Source organism: Vulpes lagopus, chromosome 15, assembly GCF_018345385.1.
Source record: "Vulpes lagopus strain Blue_001 chromosome 15, ASM1834538v1, whole genome shotgun sequence".
NCBI classification, from domain to species: Eukaryota; Metazoa; Chordata; class Mammalia; order Carnivora; family Canidae; genus Vulpes; species Vulpes lagopus.
The window spans coordinates 40,652,304-40,664,823 of record NC_054838.1 but is presented as its reverse complement, the minus strand read 5'-3'; the positions used below and the strand labels follow the sequence as shown (position 1 = coordinate 40,664,823).

At 37.4% G+C, this 12,520-nt stretch overlaps 1 pseudogene; it reads left to right on the top strand.

Moving 5' to 3' along the window:
• The first annotated feature begins 8,482 nt into the window (after nt 1–8,482).
• On the top strand, nt 8,483–9,180 carry LOC121476049 (annotated as a pseudogene).
• Nucleotides 9,181–12,520: the final 3,340 nt, after the last annotated feature.

The following is a 12,520-nucleotide window of genomic DNA, read 5'->3' as shown; positions in this document are numbered from 1 at the left end:
TGGAGACCCGGGATCGAATCCCACATCAGGCTCCCGGTGCATGGAGCCTGCTTCTCCCTCCGCCTGTGTCTCTGCCTCTCTCTCTCTCTCTGTGTGACTATCATAAATAAATAAAAAAAATTTAAAAAAAAAAAAAAAAAAAAAAAGAACCAATTTAGAGTCTGGTCCCAAAGAATGAGTTAATAGAGTTTTAAAGTTCATTGGGTTGTATGGAAGAGAAACCCAACTAACCTAACTTAATCAAACACAGGGAATTATGGGAAGTGATTTTTCTTCTATTCAATTATTGATTTATTCATTTAACAATTATTTAAGGGCGTCCTACTATAGGCACTATCCTAGGTGGCAAGGAGTACAAAAGGAAACAAAGCATACTAAAATCCCTACCCTTATGGAGATGACAGTGAAAGAATGAAAGGGAAAAGGAAATATACACAAGCATATTAAATATTTGGTACATGAGGTGGTGAAATGGGAAAAATAAAGTAAGGAAAGAAAACAGGTAATGGATGAATAAGGGTAACCACTATTAAGGTAGCCAAGTCTCCTGGTTTGCCTGGAACTGAGGGACTTGCTGAAATGTAAGATGCTAAATGCTAAAATAGGATAGTCTGAGGCAAATAAAGATGATTGTCCAATCTTCTGCTAATTCAGGAAGCATTTTAAGAGGAAGAATTGGTAGGAAGTAGTCTCTGAAAAAGAACATTTGACCAAAGACTCATAGGAGGTGAGAGGTGATTCAGGTGTGTCTAAGAGAAGGTGACTCCAGGACCATGAGGCAGATGAATGCCTGATGTGATTCAGAAATAGCAAGAGGATTAAAATAGCTGGAGTTGAGGAAGTAGGGAAGGAGAGTTGTAGGAAATGAAGTGAAAACAGTGACCAAGAGCTGGATCACAAAAGACCTTGTAGGTCAATGAAAGACATTGACTTTTACTGTGAGCATAGTGGAGAACTATTGGGAGATTTTAAGGCAAATGCTGTCATAGCCTGACTTAAATTTTAAAAGAATCATTCTTGAAGCTGCTGAGAATAAACTTCAGAGGGCAAGAGTGTAAACAGACGAAGTTAGGAAGCTATTATAGTATTTCTGACAAGAAATGATGGCAGTTAGAGCAGAGGGAAGTAAAGAGCTCTGGTGGTGTTTACATTTTTACTTGTAAACTAACAGATATTGCTGAGAAAATGGATGTGGAGTATAAGAGAAAGAGAGGAGTAAAAGGAAACTAGTTTTTATAACATTAGAGTGGTGATATTGAGTATAGGATTTAGAGAATGAATCTACAATTCAGAGAAGAAAAATAACTAGAAATATAAATTTGTATAAATATGTATTAACTCAAGCCATTAGATCTGGAGTTGTTGAGATATATTACACAAAATAAATCTGCAACTTCCCCGGAGGATTACAGAAACATCATCTACACCAACAGGAAGAAAGAACATGTACACAGGCATGAGATGTGGAGGTGGGAATGTGTGGAAGTTCTTTTGCAATTGTTTCTGATTTTTTTTTTTTTTTTTGGCTATGGGAAGAAAGATTATCTGAGATTGAGGATAGATGATATGAGAACAAAAAGTGGAGGTTTGAGATAGAAAGTATAAAATCATCATAATGAGGTTGCAGGAGTAGATGGTCCAGGGAAAGGTAGCAAGATTTTTGGACAGTATTAAGGCTCACTTGCAATCAGAGATCACTATATTAAAATAGATTCAGACAGCATGGTGAGTTTTTGTCTAGGTACTTTTAGCTGCCTGGTAGTAGACCTAGAATAGCTGGGAGATTGGATTTAACAGTGTTTGAAGTTTCAACAAAATGAGTGTGGCAAACTTAGAGAGAGGTAAGGAGGTGAGAAAATAAGCAAGTGGCTTACTGTTTAATGATTGACCTTGGAATTAAAGCAGGGCTAAAGGGAAATGAGGAAATTGAGAAGTTTAAAAAGATGGTTAAAAGAGTGGGTTACAGGCTTTGGTGTGGTGGCATGGCTACTAAAGTGAGGTAACGAAAGGAAATGTGTATATGGGATATATCACAGATTTCAAGAGAATCAAAGGCCCTCCCATATGCTGGGAGTCAGATGCAAGAAGGCTTACCCTCTCTGTGTTTTTGAGACTGAGTGGTTTCTCATTTCTGTTTCTCTTTGCAGGCCTGTTTCATTCTTTTCTTTGTTTCTGAAAGGCACTTTCTCTGCTGTGGTGTATCTACTGTTATACCAAACCCAGCACTACATGGAGTCCCAGTTCAAAAGTCCTAATGAGTCGGTCAGAGAGAATGTTTGGTTTGACTTGGCTTGCGCCCTCTCTTCCAATAAGTTGATACCAGGGGCGTGGTATAATACATCCCACTATCATTCAGCAGGTGTAATGAGACCCGACTTTTGAGAAGGGGGAACATGCAAACTTTTTAATAAAAGGGTATAGAGCCTAGGAAGAAATCATTATTTGAAGAAGTGGTTGACATTTTGTAAAAGTCAATGGGGCATTAAGTTAATGATCATTATGGACTAGTTTCAGACTAAGGTGACTGAGGGGAAGGGAGCCATGGTTTTATCATCATTATATTAAACCTTCAAGATAGCAGTCATTTGCCATACCTGGGTTGAAAATAGGTTGACTTTTGCTATGGATATTCCAGTCACCTAAGGCACACTTGTCTTAGTCTTACTGTTCCATATCTTTTTTAGGGCTTGTCTCAAGTTCTACCTTTAAGTTTCATTTCCTGGACTCTTTTCATATGATTTCCTGAGCCCTGTGTAATATATGATGTCTATATTACTTCTTTAAATCTTAACCAAGGGCAATTTGTCATTGTACTTTAGTTTTTCTTGTTTCTCATATACACCTCTTATTTCTAAGTAGGTGGAAGTTTCCTTAAGAAAAGGAAATTTATTTTTCTTTGCATCCTCTACAATTCAATGAATAGTAATATATATTAATCACCTTTTATATGCCTATACCCAGCTACACACTTAGAATCAATTTAAATCAATGAGTAACCATTTGCTTTAAACACACACACACACACACACACACACACACACACACTACAGATATAAGACTATAATCATAATGGAATATATGAAAATGAAGAAGATATGTATAGACCCTCCAAGACTTTTCGTATAATAGAGGTTCTCATATAACTTAAGATGAAAATTATTATTTATCAGAAATCATGGTGAACAAGGAAAGTCTTAAATCTGCATTGGACATGTGATTAGGGAAGAGGGGTGTTTCAAAATGAGATAAGATGGCTGAACAAAGCTCTTATCAGAAAGATATCCAGGCACTAGTTTGGAGGTACTTGAATGCAATGAAAAGATCTGGGACTTTCTTCTCTAAACACTTGGAACCACAAATGGATTTTGAACAGTGTGGTATCATGACGAGAATGGTGCATAGGATGAGCCCAAAATAATTGATAATTATCTAGTTGTTTTAAGATAAAAAGTATGATTACATGAGTGAAATACTGAGGAAAACAGACTCCGTGATAAACAGCATGGGGAATACAGGTAAGATTTTACTTTATATCTTGATCTCAGTGAGATTTTTATATATTTCCTACATGGCATTGACATCAAGACACTGAGAAAATATAATTAAGAAATGCAATATAATAAAAAATATCATGGTGAAAATCTTGGATTTGAATTCTCACATCAGCCTTTTTAACTATGAAGTTGCTCAAGTTATTCCATTTTCATTACTATAATTTCTCATCCGGATAACATTTCCTGGATTAAAATCCTAGTTGTGTCACTTATTAGCTAGAATATTGAGATATTTCATAACTGTTTTGTGCCTCAGTTTCCTCATCACTAAAATGATGATTGAAATAAGATTTACTGTAAAGATTAAACCTGAAAACATGTAAAAAAAAGTTAGAATATGACCAATACATGAAAAAACACTCAATACTTCTTATTATAATCTGTGCTATTGAGATGAAACTCTTCTTTCACAGGGCTGTTGAACAGAGTAGGATAGGCATAATGTGGTGTCTGTGACATGGTGAGTGCTAAATAAACATTTGGTCAATTTTAATTTGAATCTGGATGAAATCCATTTTCTCATTCTCCTCCCTGAATAAGCAGGACCTCAGGACATAGATTTGGGCTGAAGAGGTCCCAGAGGCCTGGCCTATGTTAAGGATCTACTGAGTGTATGGCCTGGATGAAAGGTGTGAAGCTGAGACAGTGACAAAGAGAGAAACTAAAAATAAAGTGAGATGGTACAGAATGATCAGAGAGATACTATCTTGATTTCAGATAAAGGGATAGGCTTCAAAATTATTGGATCACAAAAAGGCTTTGAAGGATGAGAGATTGAGACAGAGATGGGTAGAGAGGGAGAAAGAGAAGAGAAATTCTTTAGTTAGCTGGCTTAAAACTGCTTAGACTTTTAAGGCACTGCATGAGGTAGATACAACTGACCAAATAGTTGATCAGTACATGTCCAATAGCCTCTTCAGCTGGGGAAAAGAAGGGCTTTCTAATTAACCTTTTTCCCCAAGAAGCAGATGGAGGTAGGGAGCTCCTGTGTCCTTCCTGAGAAGGAAATGGTGTTGGAAGATACCTCTGGTCTCTCTACCTTCATTGATTTTCTCCTATCTACCAAGGAGGAATGATATTTCTGATTGATGAAATTGGAGCAGAGGTAAACTCTATCCTGGACTTTTGGATCTTGCTCCCTGTCTGGAGCCTGTTTGCATTCAGATGGATTAAATTCATTTTCACTATTCTTGTTTACCAAGGTTGGCCATCCATACCCCTCACATACCTTGTACCAGATTCAGATATCAGTGAGAAAGCCACACTTTCACAGTTTACTGCCTCTGATTCAATTCATCGAGGAAGGAATTACAGTGTCCTCCAATGTCGTTTCATTAAGAAACCTGCACTTTAAGTTATAAGACTGACATTTCATTGTAACTCCTATTTCGTTTCGGTTTCTATTTATCCAAAATTCCTATCTCATGGCACCATATGTTGGGGTTTAGAGTGTTAATTAATCAAACCCTTCCACTACTATCACCACCTACTGATTCAATCAGTTTGATATGAGTCAGAGATGGGGGGGAGGGTAGGACTGGAATTCTTCCTGATGTTCTTTTCTCCTAGACATGAACAAGCTATTTCCCTTTGAGAATGAAAAAAAAAAGTGGGAAAGGGGGAATAAAGGATTAGGATAAGTGTCATTCCTCAACAAGAACCATTTGAAATTATGGTGCCTAGATGTCATATATATATATATATATATATATATATATATATATATATATATAACTTTAAGTTCCTTATCTAACCCTATAGTTCTAAAATATTGGTATTAAAATCCAAATTATCCATTAAAAGCAATAAACCTAATGTAATTTGAATGGGCTGGAGAGAGCACAGGAATTAATTTTAAAATGTTCAAAAGATGCCTGTTTATCTTTTTATGTACTAATCAATAGAGACATTTTATGTCCTCCTATTTTGAAAAATAAAGGCATGTTCATAGAGAGATGCCAGAGAGCAAATTGATCAAAGACTAACAACAAAAAGAATTGATAAATATAAATGCACCTTGTTGGGCTCTCTGGGTGGGTGTCATGAGACTTGTATTAGATCCAATTTAATTAGCAGCTTGACTCTCTCTCAGAATGGTGTAAATAGTATGGGAAATTTGCAAATTAGGCCAATTTGAGAGTTATAGCACATACTAAGAAAAATAGATAAATTGATTAGAAAAAAGAAGCAGGCAAATTATTGCAGAACAAAGAAATTAAATGGAAATATTCATTGGACTACAGAGAGTATATGACCAATTATTTTAACAGATTGAGATAGATTCTATAAAGGAGAACTGTCAAACTTTCTCTAGATGGCAAACATGGCCTTTACCATGTGAACTTTTCACGAAATTTTGCCTAATTAAAGCTTTCTTATTCTGTTTTTAAAAACAGCTTGAGATGTAATTCATATTCCATAACATTCACCCACTTAAAGTGTTCATAGTGGTTTTTAGCATATTCACAAAATAGAGACCATTATTATAACCTACTTTTGTCTGATTTCCATCATTCCTAAAGGAAACCCTGTGCCCATTCCCTAAAAAAACAAACAAACAAACAAACAAACAAAAAAACTTTGATCTATTTCTGTTTCGATGAATTTGCCTATTCTGGACATTACACATAAATGAAATCATATAATATATGGTGTTTTCCTGGCTAGTTTCTTTCACTTAGCATAATGTTTTCATGGCTCAGCGTGTTATGTTATCAGTACTTTCACTCCAATTTGTTGCAGAAGAATGTGCCATTGTGTGGGTGGATATACCACATATTCTGTATCCATTTATCAGCTGATGAACAATTGGGCCGTTTCCATGTTTTTGTTATTTTAAACGCACTGCTATAAATATTCATGTGCAAGTTTTCATGTGGATACATGCTTTGACTTCTCTTGGGTATATACTTAGAACTGGATTTTCTGGTTCATATGGTAACTCCATGTTAACATTTGCAGAACTGCCAAATTGGTCTCCAGAGCAGTTGCACAGTATTATATTCCCAACACCAATGTATGAGGTTCGATTGTTTTCACATCCTCACCAATAATTTTAATGTCTTCTTTTAAAAATAATCATCCTGGTGGTTATGAAGAGGTAACTCATTGTGTTTTTGACTTACCCCTCCCTGGCAATTAATAATGTTGAAGGTGTTATCATGAGTTTGCTTGCTACTTGTGCATACTTCTAATGAATTTTGTATTCCTATTTGCCCATTTTTAAAAGAGGGTAATTTGTGTGCATGTTATTGTGTTGTAAATGTTCTTTACATATCTCTTACTGTATTGCTTATCAGACATGCAATTTGAAAATATTTTCTTCCGTGCTGTGGGTTGTATATTCACTTTCTTGATGGTATTGTTTCACCCCAAAAGTTGTGCATTTGAAGTCCAATTAATTTGTTCTTTTTAGATTTTATTTAATTTTATTTTAGAGGGAGAGTGAGCAAGAGAAGGAGGAGAGGGAAAGGGTCAAGCAGACTCTGTGCGGAGTGTGGAGCCCAGTGCAGGGCTTGATATCAGGACCCTGAGATCATGACCTGAGCCAAAATCAAGAGTCAGATACTAATTGACCAAGCCACCCAGGCACCCCTTTCTCTTTCATTACTTGTCCTTTGGTGTCATACATAAGAAAACATTGCTTAACACATGGTCACAAAGACTTATGCCTACATTTTTTCCTACATTTTTTTCATAGAGTTTTACACTGTTCACTCATACATTTATCATGTCAGATCCATTTCAAGTTAAATTTTGTCTATGGTATATGTGGGAGTCCAATTATTTTTTCATATAGATATCCCATTGTTCCAGTGCCATTTATTGAAAAGACCATTTTCTCCTCATTGAATTGTCTTAGTATTCTTGTCAAAAATCAATTGACCATAAATGTAAGGGGTTATTTCTGGACTTGCATTTGTTTCCCACTGATATTTCTATCTTGATATATGAGTTAGATATAACGTATCACTGAGATCACAGTGACAACAGGGCTAATGGATAATAACAGAATAGAAAATACTTAAGTCCGTGGTGTCTGGGTGGCTCAGTTGCTTGACTGTCGCCTTTGGCTCAGGTCATGAACATGATCCAAAGATCTCATAGAGCCCCATATCTGGCTCCCTGTTCAGCGCCTGCTTCTCCCTCTCCCTCTGCATCTCCCACTGCTTACTCGTTCTCCTGCTCTCTCTCACTCTCTCTCAAATAAGTAAATAAAATCTTAAAAAAAATACTTATGTCTATCCTTATGCCAGTACAACACTTATTTGATTGCTATAGCTTTTTAGCAAGTTTGGAAATCAGGTAATTAAAATCTCTAACATTGCTCTATTTTTTTTTCAAGATTTCTTTGACCATCTGGGTCACTTGAATTTTTTTTTTTAATTTAAGTGTAGTTGACACACAACATTACATTAGTTTCAAGTGTCCAACATGGTGATTTAACAAGTTTATAAATTGTTCTATGTTCACCACAAGTATAGCTACCATCTGTCCTGATACATTGTTATTACAATATCTTTGACAATATTCCTTATGCTGTGTCCTTTATTCCCTGACCCATTCTTTCCATAAGTGGAAACCTGTGTCTCCCTCTCCTTTTCACCCACCCATTTTGCCCAACGCCCTCCCTACCCCTCTGGCAACCATCAGTCTGCTCTCTGTACTTACTGGTCTGAGTCTGCTTTTTGTTTGTTTATTCATTTATTTTTGTTGTTATTGTTCTGGGATTCCACTTATGAGCTTTATTATTATTTTTAGATTATTGTTATTACTGTTTTTAGATTCCACTTATGAGTGAAATCATGTGGTATTTGATTCTCTCAGTCTGACATATTTCATTTAGCATAATACCCTCCAGGTCCCTTGCATTTTGATATGAATTTAAGAATTAGCTTTTTGGCTTGACTGGCAGCTGGGGTGGTAAAATGTCGGCTCCTGGGTCCTATCAGGAGGCTGCTGGGCCTTCCATGGTGCCAACCATGCCCCCATCATATGAGGAGATGGTCGTGGTCAACAGTTACTTCCCTATGCCTCCTGCACCCCAGACATGGCCAGTCAGGGGCTGGTGACAGGCCCAGATAGGAAGGACAAATCCTCCCATGTACTGTACCCAGCCAGTGCCCATCCCCAGTGCCAATGCAAGTGCTGTGCAGAGGGTCTGCATGCGGCAGCCAGTGTCCTTTTTCAACTGGAAGGCCCAGTCCAGATGTGTTGTTCCTTCCATAACAAGAGGATTGGGAGTCAGCTGTCCTATAACACCAGTGCCCTCACCTAGCTCTCGTGTGGGAACCTGTGCTTGCTGGGATGCATCGTTTGGGCTGCTGCTTCGTCCCTTTGTTTTAACTTTTTTTTTTTTTTTTTTTTACGATTTTATTTATTCATGAGACACAGAGAGGGAGGCAGAGACAGAAGCAGAGGGAGAGGGAGCCTTGAGGCTCTCCTCAAGGAGCCTGATTCGGGACTCGATTCCTGGGCCCCAGGATCACAACCTGAGCCAAAGGCAGATGCTCAACCACTGAACCACCCAGGCTCCCCTGTTCATCCCTTTTTGATATGGACCTTTGACATGGACCACTACTGTCCCAACTGCAAAGCTTTCCTAGGCACCTACAAGCGTTTGTAGGACTTGGCCAGACCTGGAGGGAGTGGCATGCTGCAGAAAGCATTCTCTGACTCACCCAACGGTTAACCACCCAATCTCTGCCCTGGTGGGGTTTACACCTTGGTGATCTCATCTCTCCAAGGGATTCACCTTTGTGTCTTCTTTTGGGGAAAAATATCACAAAAGTAACACACCTCCAAATCCTCAGAGATTGCTGCTTGGAGTCCTGCAGGACATGCAGACATTCACCTTGAGTGCTGGTTCCAGGGTTTCCTGTCTACTGTGACTCCAAGTCACCCCATTTAACAGTGACAATTGCTCTGTCTGAATATCTTCTAGTGAGTTAACATTGATCAGCTTCTTTTCTTGCCTCCAGCCCTTTCTGGGGACAGTCTCAAACTGAGGAAGCACAATGGCCTTATTTTTGAGACTGTTCTGGCCTGAATACGGCTGACCCACCCTTTGGTGTCTGCCATTATGTTCATCTGTTCGCACTTCTGATGACAAAAATCTTGCCTTATAAACTAAGGGCTTGGCTCTCAGTGTCTGTAATTGCAGGTTTTTCATTAGCACACAAATTCACTTTAATTTCTTCATTCCTTTTTAAGTACAAGGAGGAGCTATTTACACCTGCAGGACACACATCTGTGTGGTCATAAACGCATGCTCAAATGTAGGGCTGGACCTTGTAGATCTACTTTCTCTCAGTTTTTTTGTACGAGATCCTCAGCCAGTTTCCATGAAGGGTTTTTGTCTTGTAGAGGACTTGTTTATATTAACCACATTTATGACCTTCTTTTAGTCCTAAACCTCTTGAACATAATCTTGAAAGGAGAGATCAGTAGAACCTTTTTCTTAATCATAAGACCGCTATCATTTTCCCATTTGCCAGGACACTGTCATTTTGTTGTTGTTGTTGTTCTTAACAGAAAAAGTAATGGATAATGGAACTTTTAAAGTGGGACCCCTTCAGGGTTCCCAGTGGTATGTTTCGAAAGGCAAAGGAAAGTACAGTTTGAGGCGTCTTGTGCCATGGTGCTGGGAAAGCTTAGGGACCTGTTTCAAATGAATCTAAATTCTGATTTTATTTTTTAGAAATATAATTTGTTGTAGAAAATCAGAAGATATCTATGATTCAGTCAGCAAGCCAGAGTTCTCAAATAGCTGCTGAGTCGTCTTTGAAATCAAGACAAAGCTGGGCTCAACTTTTAAGAGTCCTTATTTTCATAATAAATAGACACACAGAATGCACATGAATAATATTACATAGAAATCAAGCCTAGACCTTGAACAAATCTGTATCGTGGCTGAAAATTATAGTCACAACTATTGACTCAGCTTATTCATTTGATGTTTTGAAAGTTCCAGTAATTATTTTTGCAATGAATATCGATACTACATAGTACTTTAGTGTTATCTGCTTTTAAAACATAAGGTCTTTGGTTCTTTTGATGGGAAAAAACAGATTCAGCTTGCCAATTTTTGCAAACAATAATAATAAATAAATAAAGCTCGCTGGGATTTTGATGAAGATTGTCTTGAATCTGCAGATATATGTGGGAATTATTGCCATTTTAACAATATTAAGGCCTCCAATTAATCAACACTTTTTCATTTATTTATATCTTAATGTTTCAAAGTTTCAGTATACAATCCTTGTATTTCTTTTGTTAAATACATTCTTAAATATGTTAATTTTTTGGATGCTTTTAAAAAGGAAACTTTTTTATTCTATGCTTGGACTGTTCCTTGATATTTGTATATTGATCTTATATCCTGCAACTTTTTTTTTTAATGACTTCAAAGAGTCTGTAGTTTCTTAGGATCTTCTAAATACATAATCATGTCATTTGCAAATACAGGTTTTTCCTTTTCAATGCAGATACCTTTTAGTTAATTATTTTGCCTAATTGCCCTGTGTATACAGGATTGAATAGTTTCTTCTTCAAAATTCAAGTCCACCAGCAACTCAGAATGTGGTCTTATTGGAAATAAGATCTTTGCAAAGGGAACCTGGGTGGCTCAGTCAGTTAAATGCCTGCCTTTGGCTCAGGTCATGATGTCAGAGTCCTGGGATTGAGTCCTGCTTTATGGTCCCTGCTCAGCGGGGAGTCTGTTTCTCCCTCTCTTGCCTGTCTTTCCTCCAGCTTGTACTCTGTCTCTCTCTCATGCTATCTCAAATAAATAAATACAAATTAAAAAAAAATTTTTTTTGCAAATATAACTAGTTGAATGAGTTCATATTCTTAGGATCCTGAAGCTAATGGTTGCTTTTCTTATAAAAAGACCATGTGAAGAGACACAAGCACAGAGATAGGAAAAATGACCGTGTACAGAGGGAGGAAGAAATTGGAGTGAAGCAGCTATAAGCCTAGGAAGTTGACAATTGCTGGCATCTACCAGAAGCAAGGAGGAGGCAAAGAAGGATCCTCAGTTTTCAAAGAGAATGTGACCTTGCCAACTTCTTCACTTTTAGCCTCTTTAACCAGGAGAGAATACATTTCTGTTATTGGAAGCCACTCAGTTGTGACTCTTTATTGTGACAACCTTGGGAAATTAATCCATAATAGGAAAACATGGCTTTGGAGTCAGATTGACCTGAGGTGGATTCTAGTAGTCTGTTACTAATTAGCTCTGAGTTACTGAGCAAATAATTTAAGGGTTTTGGTGCTCTTTTCATTCTATGAAATGGAATTAAGGAAAACCACACATTGTGAAGCTTCCAAAGGATAATGTTATAATGAATGCTAATAAATTTTAAAAATCTTCTTTATCATATTGTTGCAGTTGTTGCTACTAAGTGAAACTATGTACTAGTGGAGCTTCTATCTAAAAAAGAATACTGAAAGAAGTCAGTCAGTTCTCCTACTGAGAAAAATATCATAGACACTTAACACATCAGTTTGACAATTTCCTCTATGTGTTGTTGGCTGAATTTGGATTCCCCTTCTTGATTATGAATAGTTTCACATTCTTCTGATTATAAAACATAAATTAGACTCTCCTACAGGGACAGGTACTATGCTTAGTATACATGTTGTCATGGATCCCATCTTCTGCTTATCTGGTCACCTCTGTACCTTATCACTGGGATGGCATCTCTTGACTCACTAAGGGTGCATTCTACAGCATCAGTTGAAACTGCAGCATGGCTCTAACCATTCCAGAATGCAACATAGCCAACATCATTAACAGGACAGGCTCTGCTGCTAACTGCTGCTTGTTTTCTCCTGTCAAGTTTATATTTCTTAGGGTGAGAAGTTAGGTGAGATGAAATAGAGCAGGCTTTTAGAAAGCTTTTGACAGATGGGTTCTCTGACTGTTTATAGCCTTGGAGGATCAATAGAAACCTGTCACACAC